At 44.9% G+C, this 19,223-nt stretch overlaps 1 protein-coding gene across 1 annotated transcript in view; it reads right to left on the reverse strand.

The window, feature by feature from the left end:
- XKR6 (XK, Kell blood group complex subunit-related family, member 6) overlaps positions 1 to 19,223 on the reverse strand; it is a 299,994-nt gene that overhangs the window by 179,569 nt on the left and 101,202 nt on the right. The gene's annotated exons all lie outside the window — the stretch shown is intronic.

Genomic DNA, 19,223 nt, shown 5'->3' on the forward strand with positions numbered 1-19,223 from the left:
TTTAACTATGTATCTATTTCTTGTTCTCTGAACAGCAGACAGTAATAATCAAAACTTTGGAGATGTAAAGTCATCACTTGCCACTGCTGTGAGTCCGTCCCCAGTTCATCATCACAGTGACGGTCTGGGCAGGCCTCCCAGGTGGTCTCCAAAGCCACCTTCACAGCCTACTTCTGTCCAGCCCGTAGGCCAAGAAGTCTTTGTTGAGCACGGGCTTATGCTAGGAAATAACTTGGAGGAGGAGAAGCCAGGTGGTCCCCCACCCCAAAGAAGTATGTAACCTAGTCAGAAGGACACTACCCCCAGAGACAATGCAAGAACACCAGAGACAAGCTGGGTCTGGCCACTCTGTGGCTTATACAGGCCGCTCTGGGCACTGTTTGCCTGTCGAAGCTGCCAACCTCTTTGGAGAGGAGAACAGAGTTATTATCGCCTCCACTGTACACCTGTGAAAACTGTGGATCACAGAAGAAGATCCATACGACAAGGAAAAAAAAAATTCACAGGACGTATCAATGGCAAATAATCCAGAAGAAAACTCACAGGTCTGTCGCTATTTGGGACAAAACCTCCACTGCAAAACTTTCAATAAAGGTGAAACCATTAAACGTTAGGTAGCAGCAACATAGTGTTCTAGGGACTGCGAGAAGCAGTCTGCCTCAAAATGGCATGGTTTTGCCAAAGCCAGATTCTAAGAAAAGTAAGGATACATAAGAAAAGCATTAAAATCCCGCTCTGAGAACTGACGCTTCCACGGAAAATTAGAAGGTACCAGGAAAATCCAGAAGACGGACTTTAACTTTAGCTTGACCTCAGCTTCCTAATGCATTAATCACTCAAATGGGATGAATCTGATCCTGCCGGGGTAGAATTACACAGTTATCTGTTATCCAATGTCAAATAGGTTATCCCTTGATTAAGGTCTTAGCACGGATGAGAATTTTATTGAAATGATTTCCATTATCTGCACAGCAGTTCATCACAAATATATTTGGCCCAGTGTATTTCAAATGTGATTTGATCACACATCAAAACATGGACATTTAATTCATTTTAATCGAGAAATTAAATGCATCTGCCTTGCTTCCTCTCCTGGGGTTCTTCCATCTCAGGAAATTCCCACACCAGCAGGTCTGGACAAGTCACCGGCAGTAACTTCACTCAGCCTGGATTCTTCCCCCTTTCCCCACGGCTCTGACTCCAAGTTCTGATCATCAAGTTGAAAGGGAAACTTAACAATCAAAGGAGATGTAAACAAGAATAGTCTCTGTCAGTTCAGTGGAGAGAGAGAGAGAAGCTTTAATGTGCACTGGTCAGTCGGGGCTGATTCTGCAAGTGTTCATTAGGAATCAGTGGAATTTCCACTGTTGCCCTGGTGTCACTTGGGCTACTGCCTCTTGGCCTGTATCAAATACAACAAAGGAAAATGGTCCTTGCCTCGCAAAGTGGGACTGGATGCCCACCAGCCTGAGAGGCAGTGGGTGGTTCATGGTTCTGTTCCCACTGGGGGATACTCTTGTCTGCCTACCCTCTCGCCTAAGACCTGGAAGGAAGGGCACGGCCAAGGGTGCCAGCTGGAAGGGAGCTAGCAGTCAGACCAGGGCAGCATAGGTTTTGCAGACAGAGACTCACTTCCTTGCACTGCCAGAATATGCTGCTGTTGGGCGAGGAGCCGTGACCTGGGCAGACAAAATTCAAGGAGCCAATTTATTCTCTGTACATAGAAAAGGTGGTCCTGTCCTGCTTGTTGGGGGGGTCATCTCTGAAGCCCAGCTCCACTCTGTACCATCTTGCTAAGAACCAGGAGTCTGGAACATCTCCCAAAGTCTGCGTGGGGCTCAATATCATGTGCAATCACTTTGCACTCCATTTCAAATGTGGGGGCAACAGTCAGTCAATGTTGGAAGGGCTTAGTTAAGACAGCTAGTAAACCTCAGAGCTGAAATAATGGCGTATTCAACCTGCAGCCTGGGAGAAAGTCAAAGAAGAGTCCTCTGTCCCAACAGCGGTCCCCAAAGTCACCCTTCTGCTCTCAGGACCCCGGCTTTCCTCAGTTCCTTTTGATTGGGACACAGCTTAGGTTTGATAGAGCCTGGCCGCTGGGCTGGGCCTTTGGGCCTTCCTTGAACACTCTTCTGAACAGAAGACTGAGTGATGTTGAAACTCTGACGTCTCACGGTTCCAGAACTGAAGACGAGCCCAAGAGCAGGAAAGTGGAGTCCCAGGCAGTGGCCTCGAGTATTTCTATTATTTCTATTTCTCTATTTATTTCTCATTGTTACAGCTGCTGCAGCCGGGTAGCCCTAGGCAGGGCTTCCTCCCTGCCTCACCTCCCAGCTCTTCCTGCATAGGCAGCAGGCAGGACTCGTGTGCTTTAGAACCCTCCTGCCCCGGGGCTTCTGATCCTGTGAGTCTCCCTTGGAACTCGGGGGCTGCTGCTACTGCAGCACTAGGCCACTCTCCAAGCCTCCCTCTCCGAGTCTTGGCGGCCAGAGGGAGCCCAGCATCTCAAAGAGCCCGTGGGGTTCCTCTGCACACTGCCATTATCCACCACACACATGGCTCAGCACATTCGCCCAGTTGCACCACTTGGAGTTCAGTGACTCCCTGCACGTGCCTTACAGGAGTGAGGAGGGAATGGGAATGCCTCCTGTTCCCCTCCTTCCCCACACACCAGCACGCGGTGCAACCTTCCCCGGCTTACCAGGAAAGCTCTGGGGACGCACAACCTGAAAGGCAGCTGGGAGCCACCTGTCAGGGAATGTCACCGCTGCACCCTCGTGCCAATCACCCCTGGGACTTGACAGGTGGCTGCATCCTCATGTGGGACTGGGCTTTCTTTTTACTACACCCCTGGTTGAGCTATTCCCCGGCTTCAAGTTCTGCATCTCTAGAATGCAAAACTTCACCAGTGCTGGGCTGGGTTTCCCCTTGGGGGCCTGGGGATGCTTCCATGAGGAGAGAGGACAGGAACGAGTTCATCAGGAAAAAGCCAAATGCACAGAGATATCTATCTCAGAATTATATGTAAAAGTAAAAAAAAATCGGAAAGCGATCTAAGTGTTCAATAGGAAGGGAGGGCTTAGCATCAATAAGAGCTCTGGAAAGCTGCTGTAAAAGTAACTGTGAAAAGCACACCACCATATCACGGAGTGATTTGAATATACTAAGAAAGAGAACATAGAACTGAATGCCCACTATGATTAAATGTTTTAAATTTTTGCAAGGAAATGCAGAAATGAATAAAGTTCTTGACATAGATTACAAGTTTGCTGTTTCGTTGGAAAAAAAAAAAACTCCTTTAATACTATATTATTTTTATAATAAGTAACATGAAAAGAAAAACATTAGGAGTCTGGAGAAAAAGGGACCCTAAATGGGAATCCCTAAGTCCTGGCTTCCAGCCCTGTCTCTGCCCCATCCACAAGTACACGGCTTTGGGTACCTCCCTCTAAGCCTCAGTTTCCACAATGATACACTAATGGGTTCCACTGTGTGATTGCCTGGGTATCTTCCAGATCGGACTTCCTAAGGTTTTGTTCATCCACAAACAGTGCTTACTGACCTAATTAGGTTATGACTTCAACCACTGATATTTACTAAACCAAGAGAGTTAGAAATCTGGTCAGAACGCCATCTGCATACACTGCTCCCAGTAATTCTGAGCAATTTGCCACGTACGATTTCAGCCATGCTTGACTTTCCAGGGCACAAATAGAAACTACTATATTGCTTCAAGGCTGAATCACTTAGCACTTCCCAGAATTCAGATATGATTTATACCGTCATTTTAAAATAAAACTCTCCTGTGTCTAAGAATTGCACTATTTACCATAGAGCATTTCCTAATTTTGGAAGGAAAAAAAAAAAAGGAAAATATTTATTCAGAAAGCACTTCATATTTACATAGCACCTACCGCTAATGAAACATCTTATCCGATCTTAATGATGAGATTAAGGTGTAAATTTAGAGCTCCACCCACCAGCCTGGTGTATTTCTTATTCAGTCCAAGTCTGTTTGAGATAAGTTACCAGACTTCAGCTTTCAGAGTTAACGTGTGGGAGCTATTTTTTTCCCCTCTAGAAAGAAGCACTTGCCAGTAACATTTTAGCTATTTCCCAAGGCTCAGAGAAGGTTCTCCATACTTTTCTATGTTGGAGGTGGGACTGCTGCCAGCTTGGAGGGAAGAAAGGTTACTCACACTCGACGGGAAAGAGCTCTGCTGTCCATGGTCTTCCTCATACATTTGCAATTGGTCAGCTCCTAAGAAAACAGGGGCTTACTCCTAAAAAAAGAAATCTGCATCTAAGGCACACCACCATCTCCAGGGTAAATGCCCTGCAACCACCTGCATCCAGGTGCACCCCTCACAGTTTCCCACATCCCAGCTCATCCCTCCGTCCAGCCTTTGCCAGTCTTCCTTCGTCCCCTTGGCTTCCTCCTCTGCCTCCTCCTTCCAGGGTCTCTTTTGCAGCACTCCCTGGCCTCCCAGGCACTATCTCCCCTACTTGTCACCCAAGAGCAGTTGGCACAGAGCTCTGTGGGCATCACACAGACCTCCTCTCGGCGCCCTCTCGGGTCCACCTCTGCAGCCCCCATGCTAGGTGGGAGCCTCATTGTCCCTCTAACTGCGGCAACAGGCAAAGCACGTGCTCTTCTCACTCACAGTGTCCCGGAGTGCCTGCTGTGTACGCCACATGCTGTGGGGTGCGGCTGCTGCTCTCAAGGAGCCCACATCCCCCTGCAGGGGACCTAGCCCAGGCAGAGTGCCAAGTGCATGCTTGTCAGATATGAAAGGTGTGTGGTGTGTGTGCGCGCGCGCGCCTGTGTGTTCATGTACGTGTGTGCATGCGTGGACTGCATTAATCCTCACACCAATCTCCTAAGCGATCTTGGTCAGAGGCAGGAGAATGTGGAGTGGGCACTGGTGAAAGAGGAGGGCGCCAGAGCGGGGGATTATTCACTGTGGTGCCCAGGAAAGAGTGCCTGCCATAGGACGATCTCCCACGAGGCTTCCCTTCTGCCCTGCCTTGTTCGGCATCGGGCAGGCCTCCCACAGACCTCTCCTCTGAGGAGTTCAATTTCAGACTGTCAGCATGGCCCTGGGACAGCAACGGTCTGGTTCCGCCAGTCTCTCCCCTTCCTCCTCATATCCCAGCTCAAAGCCACTGCTGCCAGAGGAAGGGCCTGCAGATGCCCTACCTCACACCACTCAGGGAGTCTGAGAATGCTCAAAATCTACTGAGACAGAATGTCTGCAGGTGGGACCCAGGAATCTGCATTTCCACCAACTTCCTGGATGACTGTTGTGCTTATTAGAATTTGAGAATCACTTACTTAAGCTCTAAGCTTCTTAATCAAAGTCTCCTCCTTGGCAGGGGGCCCGAGTGCCCCGGAGGACACTCTCACAGTCCCACCAGCTGCCCACTTTGCCTCATGGAAGAATAGGACCAGAAGTCAATGTGTTTTTTAAAAAGAAAACATATATATATTTAAAAACCCAAGTATAATTCATGATCCTGATCCAGACTGTAGCTAATGCATCAACTTACTGGTTTAGGAGCAGTTGCTTAAATGTCAATTAGTTATTTGAGAAAGAAAATCACATTACAGGCAAACGTAGAGCTTGTACTTGGCCTGACCTGCAGGACATTCTGGATGTTAAAGGACTCAGGACACCCAGCCCAAAGCCCAGGCTGAGGATGTGCCTGGCACACAGTGGGTGCTATTTGCGTTATCCATAAATGGCAGCCTTCAGCAGAGGTGGGCTTTCAACATGGAGGCACTCATCAGCCTCACACCTTGTCATTTTATCATTACAGTCATGGAAAATCATTCCTAATGGGAGGAACACACTACGCCCTGCCCAGCCCACATTAAGGCAACCCTAGACCGACAAGTGTAAAATGTCAGATAGAACAAAAAGCTTTCAATGACAGTAAGTCAAGTTGCACACACTAGAAAGATGCGCTGAGGTTAAGTGACTTACCTCAGCTACAAAGTAAACCCCCAGCAGCGGGAAGAATATAATCCAAGTCTCCAGTGTCCCACTCTGATCCTATCTCTTTTCTAGATCCCGCTGCCTCTCCAGTGAAAGGGAAGACTTCAAATGAAAAGTAAGCACAGTAGCTTGTTCTGCTGCTAATAGAGGCAGTGGTGCGGCTGCTGCCAGCATCCTCTGAAAAGATTTAACACTAGAAATATTCGAAACAGAACAGAGGCATCAGAGGTCACCCGGTCAGTCCTGTCCCGCAGGGATCAGTCCCACCTTCTTAGCGATCTCCAGGCAGCGGCTCCGTGGTCTCTCAGAAGCTGAGATGGGCCCCACAGAACTCTGCCTTTACTTCCAGGACTGACGCGTGGGCAAGTAGAACCAATCAACCCCGAACTCCCCTCTGCACTCTCCCTGGTCCTGCCCTCACTCTACTCTGTGTCTGGGTCTAAACTCTTGTACCCTCTACAAGTCTTCCTCTATAGCTCACCTCTTTTCCTCCCCTCCAATCCTGTAACACTGTAGTATGAGACTTTGGTGTTGAAATATCACTAAGTCTACCCTTGGAGGAGGCCTTCAACCACTGTCCCAGCAAAGATCCCATTTGGCCTCCACTATTGGTGAACCATCCACATGCTCTTCTCCCTTTCTTCCTTGCTAACAAGACCTTGATCCTGATTCTTCTCCTCCCCTCAGGGAAGGGCACTGACCTCAGGCTCAGGATGAATTCTAATTTGCCCATGTCAGTCTCGGCAGTTCCATTCCTCTGGCCAGGGATTAACTTTCAGCACAGCAATGTGACGAAGTTTGACCAAGGAGACACAGGGAAGGCTGAGGGGCTTATGGACAAGGTTTCCTCCTTCTTAAAGAGAGACACAGAAAGAGACCTCCTCTCCTTCCTCTGGACATGATCATGTCTCAAAATGATGACCAGGAGCAATGAAAGCATCTTGCAACCACCCAGGGAACCAGCCTGACATTCTGAAAACAGCAGAGCCAAAAGATGGAGGGAACCTGGACTTTCAGCGTCATCTCTGAGCTACTGAATTAGCTAATCCTAGAGTCACATATCCGGCAACTTCCTGGAGACAGCCCAAACCATTCTTCAGACGGTTTGTGAACATCTGATCTCACATGCAAAGGTCATCTCCAATGATAAGTAGTGAGTCTCCATCACTAGAAATGCTTGAGCAGAGGGAGGAGGCAGAGCAGAGACTTCTGTCCTGAAAAGGGTGAAGTCTGCATAAAGACTGCATCCACCCAAAGTTTCCAAAGGGCCTACCTGGGTAAGGAAAAACCATTAAAACAAACGATTTGCAACTGATTTGTTGAAAACATAAGGTATTGCCACTGTCAGATGGAAAATTGTTTTCCAGGAATGTAGTTGGAAGAAAGGGATGCAAACAAGATTAGTAGCTTTAAGAATTCAGATGGTTGTTTGAAAAAATGCTAAGAAAATTCTATTCAGTGTCAGGTCAGAAAGGTATTTCAGGCTCACACCTTGTAACACTGTAATATCAGAAGGCATCTTCAAGTCCACACCTGTGTATCAGCTTACATGTAAAAGAGATGTTGTTAAATATCTACTTGAGCCCGCCCCCAAAAAAGGATTTTACAGAAACCCAATCTGACATAAAATGATCATTCTGACCCAGATCCCCTTATGGTCTGACACAGTCAAGCATAAAGCAAACTGTTCCATTATGGACAATTTCAGATCATGATGCCAGCATTATTTATTTGGTCCACATCTCACGCTGCTTTGTCATGTTACTCATTTTTTGTGGTACTGTCTTCCCTCTCCAACTACGCGCAATGTCCCCAGAGAGGCAAAATCATACCTGAAGTACACGCTGGAGTCTAGGTTTTCAGTAAATGAAAGGGCTGAATGAATGGCCGGAGTGGGGCCTAACATCTTTCCTTCCTTGCTTAGGTGACAAAGACAGGAAGGAGTGCAGGGTACTCCTATTAAAATCAATGAGCTAAAGATGCTAAATATTTAGATTCAAGTGATGAGGATTAAACTGTGATCTTAACATTGATTTCTACATTCTAAACATGCAACATGAAACTCATTTATTTCTTCAGCCAATATTTAATGAGCTCCTGTAAGTGCAAAGCATTAAAATAGAATAGAATGGTACCTGCCCTACAGTGCCTAGCCTAGCAAGATTAAGTGAACTTTAATGTGATCAATTCCATGTTAGAGGTATAAGACAATATGGGATTTTGTGAAAGGTGTGATTATTTGTGGCAGGGCAAATCAGGGTAGACGATATGTGCCTTGCACATAGAAGATGCCCAAGAACTGCACGATGGATGGCTGGATGGAGTGACATTTCGTAGGCTTTGAAAGGGGTGTCATGTAGTCAGAGTAAGGGGCAGGAGATTCCAGCCAACAAAACCACAGAACCCAAAGCAAAGGGGCAGAAAAGCGTAAGACGTGACCTGGGACACTACGGCTGGAATATCAGGTCCATTGGCGCATAAAGCTAGAATGAGGCCAGGGAGTGGAGGACCACAAGTGGCACACCAGGGTGTTCAGACCTTGTCTGATCTAGAGTGCCAGATGCAGGGACTGCAACTCGACAAGTCAGCTAAAAGGAAACCTTAGAAACCTGCCGTATGTGATGAAAGCAATATTTATCACACACTCAGGCCAGGCTGGGGTTGGGTGCTTTTTAAAAATGAAGTAGGCTGGGCCAGTGGCTCACGCCTGTAATCCTAGTGTTTTAGTAGGCCGAAGTGGGACTATTGCTTGAGCCTATGAGTTTGAGACCACGCTGGGCAACATAGCAAGACCCCATCTCTACAAAAAATTTTTTTTTAAATAGCAGGGTGTAGAGGTGCATGCTCATAGTCCCAGCTACTAGGGAAGTTGAGGCAGGAGGATTTCTTAAACCCAGGAGCTCAAGGCTGTAGTGAGCTATGATTGTCCTACTGCACTCTTGCCTAGGTGATAGAGTGAGATCTTGTCTCTAAATAAAAGTGAAATATTTCAAAAATATAAGTAAAAGGTAATAATATTACAAGGAGCACATGTATACCCACCCAGCTTTGTCAAAATTTATCGTTTTGCATAGTTTCATTTTCAAGAAATAAACCACTTAATGTGCAATTAAAGCTTGTCTTCTCCATCACGTTCCCCTTCCTGGAGGAATCACTACACTGAATTGTTTGTTCATCATTCCCACGAATATTCTGCTATTCTTACTAGATATATACTTATTCATATGCATACACGTATGTAAACATATATAGTAATTTGTTTTAAAATTTTATGTAAATGGTTTTATACTGTAGATGTTCTATGTTGCTTTGTTCACTCAACTTTTTTTTACATTTATCCATGATGACTCAAATGTGGCTTTAACAGTTGTACAGTATTATCATAACCTATTAAATGAATATTTGCAATTTATCCAGTCTCCTTTTTATTTTCCCACACACGGTCTTGCTTAATCACCCAGGCTGAAGTGCAGTGGTGCAAATTATAGCTCATTGCAGTCTCAAAACTCCTGGGCTCAAGCAATCCTCCCACCTCAGCCTCTCATGTCGCTGGGACTAGAGGTGCACACCACCAGGCCCTGCTGAGTTTTAGTCTATTTTTTGTAGAGATCAGGTCTCGCGCTATGTTGTCCAGGCTGGTCTCAGATTCCTGGGCTCAAGTGATCCTCTCACCTCAGCCTCCCAAAGTGTTGGGATTACAGGCATGAGCCATTGTGCCCACCTCCAGTCTCTTTATAATGGATTAAAAAAAAAAATATTTCCAACATTTTTGCCACTAAAAGCAATGTTGCGAAGGATAGTCCTGGCAATGAAACTGGCAGATGATAGGAGTGTAGACTCTCAATTTTATTAGATATTGCTAACTTGCTCTCAAAAGGAGAATGGACCAGTTTACACATTCCACAGCAATATGCATTATCAGTGCTTGACACACTTTCCTACATTTTATGCCATGTGACAGATATGAAACAGTATGTTATTGTTTTAATTGCATTTTTCTGGATTGCTAATAAGGTTGAATATCTTTTTATATACTCATCGTTTGATTTCTTCAAAAATTGCCTGTTCATATTTTTTGCCCACTTTTATAAATTGGATCTTTTTTCCTTATTGGGTTGAAGGAGGTTCTTTATAAATTCTGAACACCAATCTTTTGTTAGTTCTATGTCCTGCAAATATCTGCCCACCATCTGGGGCTTATCTTTTAAGATTGTTTTTGGTGTTCATGTGTCCTGGATATAGTTTTATTCCTATCTATAACTCATGACATACTTAAAATCAACCCCATTTGATAGATGAGAAAACTGATCCTGTGTGCTACATTCACCCAGCTATAACCGAAAAGAGGCACAACTCGACCCCAGGTCTCCATAACCTTTGCTTCCTCCAAGTTCACTTCTAGGCCATCCTATCTCTTAGGTGAGAGGTAGGAATGCTTGTCTGTACCAGCAGGTGGTACCAGGAATGGCATGAAAGGAACCCAGCAAGGGCTATTGCTAGAGAAAAAGCAAGAGGAAGGCCTGGAGTGGTGGCTCATACCTGTAATCCCAGCACTTGGGAGAGGCCAAGTTGGTAGGATCGCTTGAGCCCAGAAGTTTGAGACAAGCCTGGTGAACATAGTGAGTCCTCATCTCTACAAAAACAAATTATTTATACAGTCAGGTGTGCTGGTGCATGCCTGCAGTCCCAGCTACTTGGAAGGCTGAAGTGGGAGGATCACTTGAGCCTGGGAGGTGGAGGCTTGCAGTGAGCCGAGATTGCACCCTGCACTCCAGTCTAGACAACAGAATAAGATCCTGACCAAAAAAAAATAAATAAATAAAGTAAAAAGAAAAAGAAAAGTCAAGAGGAATTGACTGAGGACTGGATGACAGTAGCAAGGACAAAGATAAGGCTGTTTCCAGGCTAGGGGGTCCAATGGTACCATTAAAGATGCAGGAGTAAGGGAGGAGGCACTGGGAGTTGATTTTACATGTGCTGCACTGAGGTGCTGGTGTTGTCTTACAGAGGAGTTAGAAATGTGGAGCAGGACCTTTGGAAGTCATTTTGCAGTGGTGCCCTGCAGCTGTGGGGCTGGGTGAGTTACCTGCATGTGAAACTGAAGAAACTGAAGTCCAGCTCCGGTGGCCCCAAATCCATCCCACACACGGGGCTGTTCAAGTCCCCCAGAAGCTCCTCTCACACTCACTTTTCGTCCTTCTTTATCTGACACCCAGCACAATGCCAACATCATCGTAAGCATTCAATAAATATTTGCTGAATGAATGAAAAGTGTTATATTTCTTATACAGATCCACCACAATCTCTTATGCAAAAACTCTGCGGTTCAGAATTCTTTGGCCCTTAGAAAAGTAATCAAGTGTAACACACCCACTGGGGTCAAAGGTACAACTCCATTCTGCAGTTAAGCATACAAATATTCATAGCAAGTGAGATAAAGAAAGAGTATAAATAACCTTAAATCACATGAGGTTGTGTTTTGCTGCCAAATGACCTCATGCCAAACTTAAGATAAAACTTTGAGGTTTTGGAATGTGGAATTGCAGATAACGGACTGTGAACTCATTGCTTTTAAAATTCTTCTGACAATTCAAGAGTAAGAAATGTATTTTTCACCACAACTCATTGAGCATGCATGCACACACACGCACTTACAAATGTAAAAGTGAGCAAATGTTTTAGCAAATAATACATATCCTTACAACGTTGGAAGCACTTTGATACGCTTTATTTTACTCTGTTCACTTTAGTTTTAGAATTCTGGTTGCAACCCATTATACGGAGTTTGCAGCCCAAATGCAACACTTTGACCTGAGACCCCCTCTAGGTTTAGAGGGGTAGGTGAGGACCCTGGCTGGAAAGATCTGATCCTCTGGAAGCCATGATATGAAAGCTCTGCAGTGGGGTCGGGGGTATCCTGGGTGATAAAGGTTAGAAAGAGAAACTGCTGATCTCACGTTCGAAGGGAGCTGGCCATGGTCCTGCCCTGCAAAGAAGAGCCAGGGAGACTGCAAGAAAGGCTGCGCAAAGCCCAAAGCGAAACTCTTCCCCGGATGATCCAGCAGCTCATTCTGGCCTGCTTCTGGAGGAACCTTGGCCAGAAAAGAGCTCAGAATCCCAGAAAATAACCTCTTTCAATTTTTCTGGCCTGCAATAATCAATAAATAGGTTTCTCGCCATGGAAAATTGGAGCGGAGAGGGGCCTGACAGACCAAACCATCTAACCAGTCAGTCCGCCTCATCTTACAGGAGGCCATAAAGGCCAAGGAGACCTGGAGCAACTGGCCCAGGTCTCTCTCTCTCTCTCTCTCTCTTTCAGATAGAGTTTCACTCTCATCAAGCTGGAGTGCAATGGTGTGATCTTGGCTCACTGCAACCTCCACCTCTCGGGTTCAAGCGATTCTCCTGCCTCAGCCTCCCGAGTAGCTGGGACCACAGGTGTGTGCCACCACACCTGGCTAATTTTGTATTTTTAGTAGAGATGGGTTTTCACCATGTTGATCACGCTAGTCTCGAACTCCTGACCTCGGGTGATCCGCCCGCCTTGGCCTCCCAAAGTGCTGGGATTTCAGGCGTGAGCCACTGCGCCCGGATCCTTCCCAGCTTTCTAGTCCAGCTTTTATCTCAAGTCAAAGCCTCACCCACTGCCCTTAGCACAAAGATGGTTATGCAAGAAAAACTTCTCTGCAAGCAATTCTGGTGCTTCCCTGCTCCCCGCACTCCACTGTGGGTGGTGTCTTGTGCCAGCAGCCCTTAGTGCATGGCCACATCCTTAGTCTCTTAGTTATAACAGTCAGATGCTTTTGGCAACATGGTCCTTTTCTTCTTGAAATTCTCTAAGATGTCCTCAAATTTAGTTTAAGTATTTTTACTTAAGTATTGGAAAAGGATAAAAAAATGGTGTAATAACTACTTCAAGTCATGCCTATCTTTCCCTTTTTTCATTTCTTATAATAAATAAATATACTATCTATAATTCAAATTTTGTACTTTATACTTCGGGGTCTTTATGTTATGTACTTTTTTTTTTTGACAAAGTCTTGCTCTGTCACCCAGGCTGGAGTGCACTGGTCGTATCCCAGATCCACTGAATCAGAAAATGTCTTTGAAAAAGACCTTCCACAAGCCCACAAACTTACAAAGGAGCAGAGCCACGTTGCACATGATATATACATAGGTACGTATGTATCTCGGCTCACTGCAACCTCTGTCTCCCAGGTTCAAGTGATTCTCCTGCTTCAGTCTCCTGAGTACCAGGGATCACAGGCGTGCACCACCATGCCCAGCTAATTTTTTGTATTTTTGGTAGAGACAAGGATTCATTATGTTGACCAGGCTGGTCTGAAACTCCTGGCCTCAAGTGATCCTCCCTGCTCAACCTCCCAAAGTGCTGGAATTACAAGCCAGAGCCACCATGCCCGGTCATTGTCTACTTTTTGTTTGGGGCATTTGTAATTTCCCTCTCAAATGGATCAGAGGACCTCAAAAACAGAAAGGGACCTCTCCTGGGAACCCCCTCTCTCCCAAACACCCCACTTCAAATCATGCACTGCAGTGCGCAGAGTGGGGGCTGATGGGACCGGCGTTGATGGAGTGGTTACTAGCAGCCAGACACTAGACAGATGACCACACCTACTCATCTTCACAGCCCTCTGAGGTGGCCTCAACGTCAGCATCATCAATGTCATCATCAGCATCATCATTTCTGAGGCTGCAAGACCCCCAAGTTACTTGCCCAAAGCCCAGGCCTGCCTGCACCTTCCCTCTCCTCTCCTGCAGGCTGACTGCTGCCTCTAAAAAACACAGAATGCCACTAAAAAAATAGGTTGAAGGAGGAAGAGCATCAGGAAGAATAGCTAGTGGGTGCTGGGCTTAACACCAGAGTAATGGGATGATCTGTGAAGCAAACCACATGGCACATGCTTACCTATGTAACAAACCTGCATATCCTGTACACATACCTCTGAACTTAAAGTGAAAGTTGGAAAGAAAAAAAGTAGGTTGATACATAGGCAAATTTCCTTATAAAATCTTTAACGAGAAAGCCTGCAACTCCGGGCTAGAGAAACAGGGATGTATTTTCAATATTAACTCATGAGTAGAGTTCAAGTTTGTGCAAAGACATAAGTGGGCATTTTTGGTTGGCTTTCTTTTCCCAAACTGCAAATATTATTTGCAAGGTCAACCCTCCATCTCAAGTGAGATTCTGCTATATATCAAAGAGCAGTGAATTTTGGCTTTAAGAATTATGCAAATGTAAGTTATTATTAAATATATTGTATCTTCTAAGTTTTTTAAAAAAGCTACTTGCTGTAGTGTTAGTAACACCTGAGACAAGCATGAGAATTGGCATGGAAGTCAGAAATGACCACATGCCAGTCAAATAAGTAACACTGACTTGTGAGATTGGTGCTTTCAGGCACCAATGCAATTTTGCAGGGGCTCCCCCAGCACACACTGTTCTGAATCTCCTCTCTTCTGGAAGCTAGAATTGTAGCCTGATTCTCCTAGTGAACAGATGTACTGACTGTGACAAAACGCACCCGCCATGCCAATAAATCTAATGAGTAACTCAAGCCAAAATATCTATGTATATATCATGTGCAACTTGGCTCTGCTGCTTTGTAGGTTTGTGGGCTTACAGAAGGTCTTTTTCAAAAACATTTCTGATTCACTGGATCTGGGATATGACCCACGCATTGGTAACATCTAAAAGCTCAAACAGGTGATTCTGATGCATACATCTCGTTATGACTAGACCATATTTAATTCATGGTTGTATGTTCCTCAAAACACTTGCTACCAATTAGTAATTCCACTGTTTTCCAGTTAATTCTATGATTAAACCGAACTTCAATTGTCATTTTGTTTTCAGATTGGGAAGACATTTTTAACCACAAGAGCAGAAGAAAGCATAAAGTAAAAACTTGACAAATTTGACTAGATAAAAGCAAACTTTTCTGAATGTCAAAAATGCTATCAATAAAGCTAAAGAATAAATGAGGGAAAATATGTGTACCAGTGACAAAAGTTAATAATTCTTCCAACAAATATTTTTAAAATATCTTTTGAATTGGTAATTCCACTTCTCAATATTTACCCCAAGGGAATAAGCAGAGATGTATACAAAGATTCAGTACAAGGATACTTCCTTGCGGCATAACTTATTACATAATAAGAAACAACCTAAATGTTCACCAATAACAGATGACTGGATAGGCTAGATCCATCCATCTGATGGAATGCCAACTAGCCAACAAATACTTTTAAATCATATTTCAAAATTTGGTGAAACATTCAAACAGTTTTACATGAAAGAGTAGGTTACAAAACTTTAATAGTAAAAAGATTTTACACTTTCCTTTAATTTCCAATTTTTTGCAGTGAACATGTATTATGTTTTTAACAAAACACTATTAGAACAATGCACAATGAAGGCATTCGTGTATCTGAACTGAATAAGGTATCAAACGGATCAAAGCTTTCCATGCTACCATTGCACTCCTCAGTGGCAAATGCTTGGAAAAGGAAGACGGACTGACGTTAGTCAAGCAGCCTTTTCCTGGAAAAAGTAACCGTGAGAGTCAAAGGCCCCTGTGAGGTTCACTTTGCTCCACATCCCATCAACCCAGGACAGGCAGGCCTCCTGCCAACAGCTGGGTCCTGGGGCTCCAGCCCACAAAATCTACAACTGACTTCCATGCTGGTGTCTTCCTCTCTTTGTTTTGCAGTTTTTAGCTGTTTTTCAACAAATACCATATGAAGAGTATGCATACTCAAGACCTCACTGAATGTCACCCAAACACCAAATGAAAATCTAGCTGGAGTGAAGACATTTGGTTTCCGGATGGCAGATTCTGAGATATTTTGCCCACTTGCATATGATTTGCACATCCTTTGTACCATCTGATGAGAACGGTGTGCTCCATCAATCAATGCCACTGAGTTCTCAAGTTCCAGTTCCATCCAGAAGATGGAAGGTTGCCTAGAGTCAAGTTAAATCTGATTTCCTCAGAGATAGTCAAGTACGTTTGTCATTAGCAACAGGACACTTGCCACATGACATGGCAAGGCTAAGAACTCTCATATAGACTTTCTGTCTCCTTAGCCCACTCGGTCCCACTCATAATCCCTCAAGAGACACATAGTGATAATAAAAGTATTTGTGTATTTTCCCTATTGGGTTTCCAGAAAGGTCATTTTCGTCACACCCTCCCACTCACCACTTCTACATTCAGGATGTAATACCGCAGCCAGAGTTGGTACAACGCAAACATTCCATGAGAAGTTAGAAAACTTGGGTTCTAGTATAGACTTGAGCAATATGCCACTTTGAACCATTTTTTCTTATGCATAAATGTAGATAATACCAGCACTGCTGAACGCACAGGGCAATATCATTTTTTTAAAAAGAAGTCAATAAATCTTGGTTAAAAAAATTATACAGGCAGTGGCTCACATCTGTAATCCCAGCACTTTGGGAGGCTGGGGTGGGTGGATCACCCGAGGTCAGGAGTTCAACACTAGCCTGGTCAACATGGTGAAATCCCATCTCTACTAAAAATACAAAATTAGCCTGGCATGGTGGTGCACACCTGTGGTCCCAACTACTCAGGAGGCTGAGGCAGGAGAATCACTTGAACCTGAGAAGCAGAGGCTGCAGTGAGCCAAGATCACACCACTGCATTCCAGCCTGGGGGACAAGAGTGAGAGTCCATCTCCATACACACACACACACACACACACACACACACACACACACACGTAAAGTATTACTAAATACATTGTAAATTCTACATTTTTTTTTTTTTTAAAAAGCTACTTGCTATAGTCTTAGTAACATCTAAGTCAAGATAAGAATTCACATGGAAGTCAGAAATAATCATGTGCTCACCAAATACATAGCAGCAACTGGTGAGATTGGTGATTTCTGGGAACCGGTGCAATTTTGCAGGGGCCTCCCCCAGCATACACTGTTGTAAAAGTTCTTGGCAAGCTGGAGCCTTGCTAGGCTGTGCAGTTTACAGACCAGCAGCACTGGTTTTGCCTTCCAACTTGTTAGGAAGGCCGAATCCCAAGACCCACTCCAGAAATACTGAATTGGAATCTACAATTGAACTAGATCCCCAGTTGACTCACACACACACACACACAAACACTCATACACGCACAACACACAGGCACACACACACGCATGCACACACACATGCACGACACAGGCACACATGCATATGCATGCACACACACACACACACTCAGTTTGAGGACTGAGCTGGAGGCCTGTCAATCCTGGTAGCATTATTTCTAAGAGCTGGTACGTGAGCAAGAGGACCCAGCGGACACGGTGAACTTGAGGTCCTACTTTTAGCAGTCTTTAGTTTTTCCTGATGTTACTAATGTCATGTGTACTTTTCACTCACAGAACACAAGGTGTCAGAAAGCACAATTTGGAACTGTACCTTGGTAATTTCACAGCTGAGACAGGAATTCTGTCTCATCAGAGCTATGCCGAAAAGCTTTCTCCATAGGCTAGGATCTCATGCATGTTTGAATTATGTTCCTGTTTCCAATTAAATATCCCCTATAGAAAGGTTCAAGGTACCTCTTTTAGAGTATGTGAAAAGTTTATTTATGAATAATTTATTTATTGCTTGCATAAGTGATAAGAACCACTTAGAAATCTTGTTCCGTTAACTATTAGTCTATTCACATTCTTAGAGGAATAAAAAGCTTTACTTTCTTTTGAATCTTAAGTGGGGATAGGAGGGAGAAATACAAATTCTGTTCTGTTTCAAAAGTTGGTTTTACATAGACTTTGAGTCTTGGAAACTTCTGGAATATTCCCCCGTGGAAATAAAATGATTATGACTTCCACCTAATCCAAGCCTTCCACCTAATGTGACATGGGGTCCTTAAGTAAGACTTCCGGTTCTATTCATTGTGTTTAGTACCCAACGATTAGTCTAGAAACTATCGCGAGATCTTATGACCACAAAGTGGCTGGGAGGACGGCACGGATAGAAGGTCACCACTGAACAACTCGAAGTATGCAAGTCCAATCAGACCACTTCCAGCAGCTCATGTAGGTATGACCTATAAAGAGGTATTAGTAAGAATTTTCTTTATTGGTATGGTCTAGGAGAATAATGAGCTTCTTCCCCCTTCCCTACCCCCTGGGCACACTCAACGCCCCACCAGTTAGGCACACTGTCCATTTCCACCCTCCTCTGTCCAGCCTCCCTGGGAAGAGCCAGGCACCCCGTTACAGCTCCCGCTCCACTGAGCCACATTTCCTCTCTTCAAAGCTCTTCTCTTAGCTGGGGACAGCAGGAGGGCAATCGTCCAACCAAAGTCACACTGAAAATCTGTAAGCTTGGCGAGGCTGTCCAGCTGACTTTTGTCACCCTGGCCTCTACCACAACAGCCGCACCATTGCTGCTCCCCAATATAAATGATGAATCTACTAAAACATTTTTAAAAGATGATGCTTATCATTAGCACAAGTCAGCCTTCAACTGGGAGAATTTTAGGTTCTGGCTTCAAGTGAAAATTCCGGGAGAGAAGGGGCTGGAGGCAGGAATGGCACGGCTGCTCAGGGCAGCCCTGCCTGGAGAGCAAGCTCTGAGATCAGCTCCCCTCTTACAGTTGCTGGATGTTTTTCCTAACTCCCTTACTTTCTTTACTTCTACATCCAGATTCCTTAAAATCTCCAAGTTTCCTTGCAACTCCTTAGGCAAGGGCAGTGAAGGATTTACTCATTCCCTTGCTCAAATATTATATAGGTATTGAATTTCTAATGTATCTCAGGCATTGTTCTAGGTCTTGAAAAAAGAGCCACCCACAGAACAAAGTCCCTGCCCTCCCTGAGCTTATATTTAGTGGAGACAGAACTATAATGTGAGGTCGTGATAGAGGCGATGAGGAAGTAAGGGAGATCATGGTAGAGTTGCCACTCTAGACAGGCTGGGCAGAGCCCTCTCTGCGGAGGGAACAATTTAGCAGAGATGGAGCCATGAACGCATGGGGAGGCGCATCCTAGACAAAGACAGCAACAAGTGCAAGGGTCCTGAGGCACGGGGGGAGTCGGGCACCCTGGCAGCGTGGGTGCTGGGCGGGAGGGGGTGCAGCCAGTTTTTCAAGTAGGGCTCATTTTTTTCTTTTTTCTTTTTTTTTTTTTTTGAGGCGGAGTCTTGCTCTGTCGCTCGGACTGGAGTGCAGTGG

The sequence above is a fragment of the Colobus angolensis genome, unplaced genomic scaffold (genome assembly GCF_000951035.1).
Source record: "Colobus angolensis palliatus isolate OR3802 unplaced genomic scaffold, Cang.pa_1.0 Scaffold210, whole genome shotgun sequence".
Classification (NCBI taxonomy): Eukaryota; Metazoa; Chordata; class Mammalia; order Primates; family Cercopithecidae; genus Colobus; species Colobus angolensis.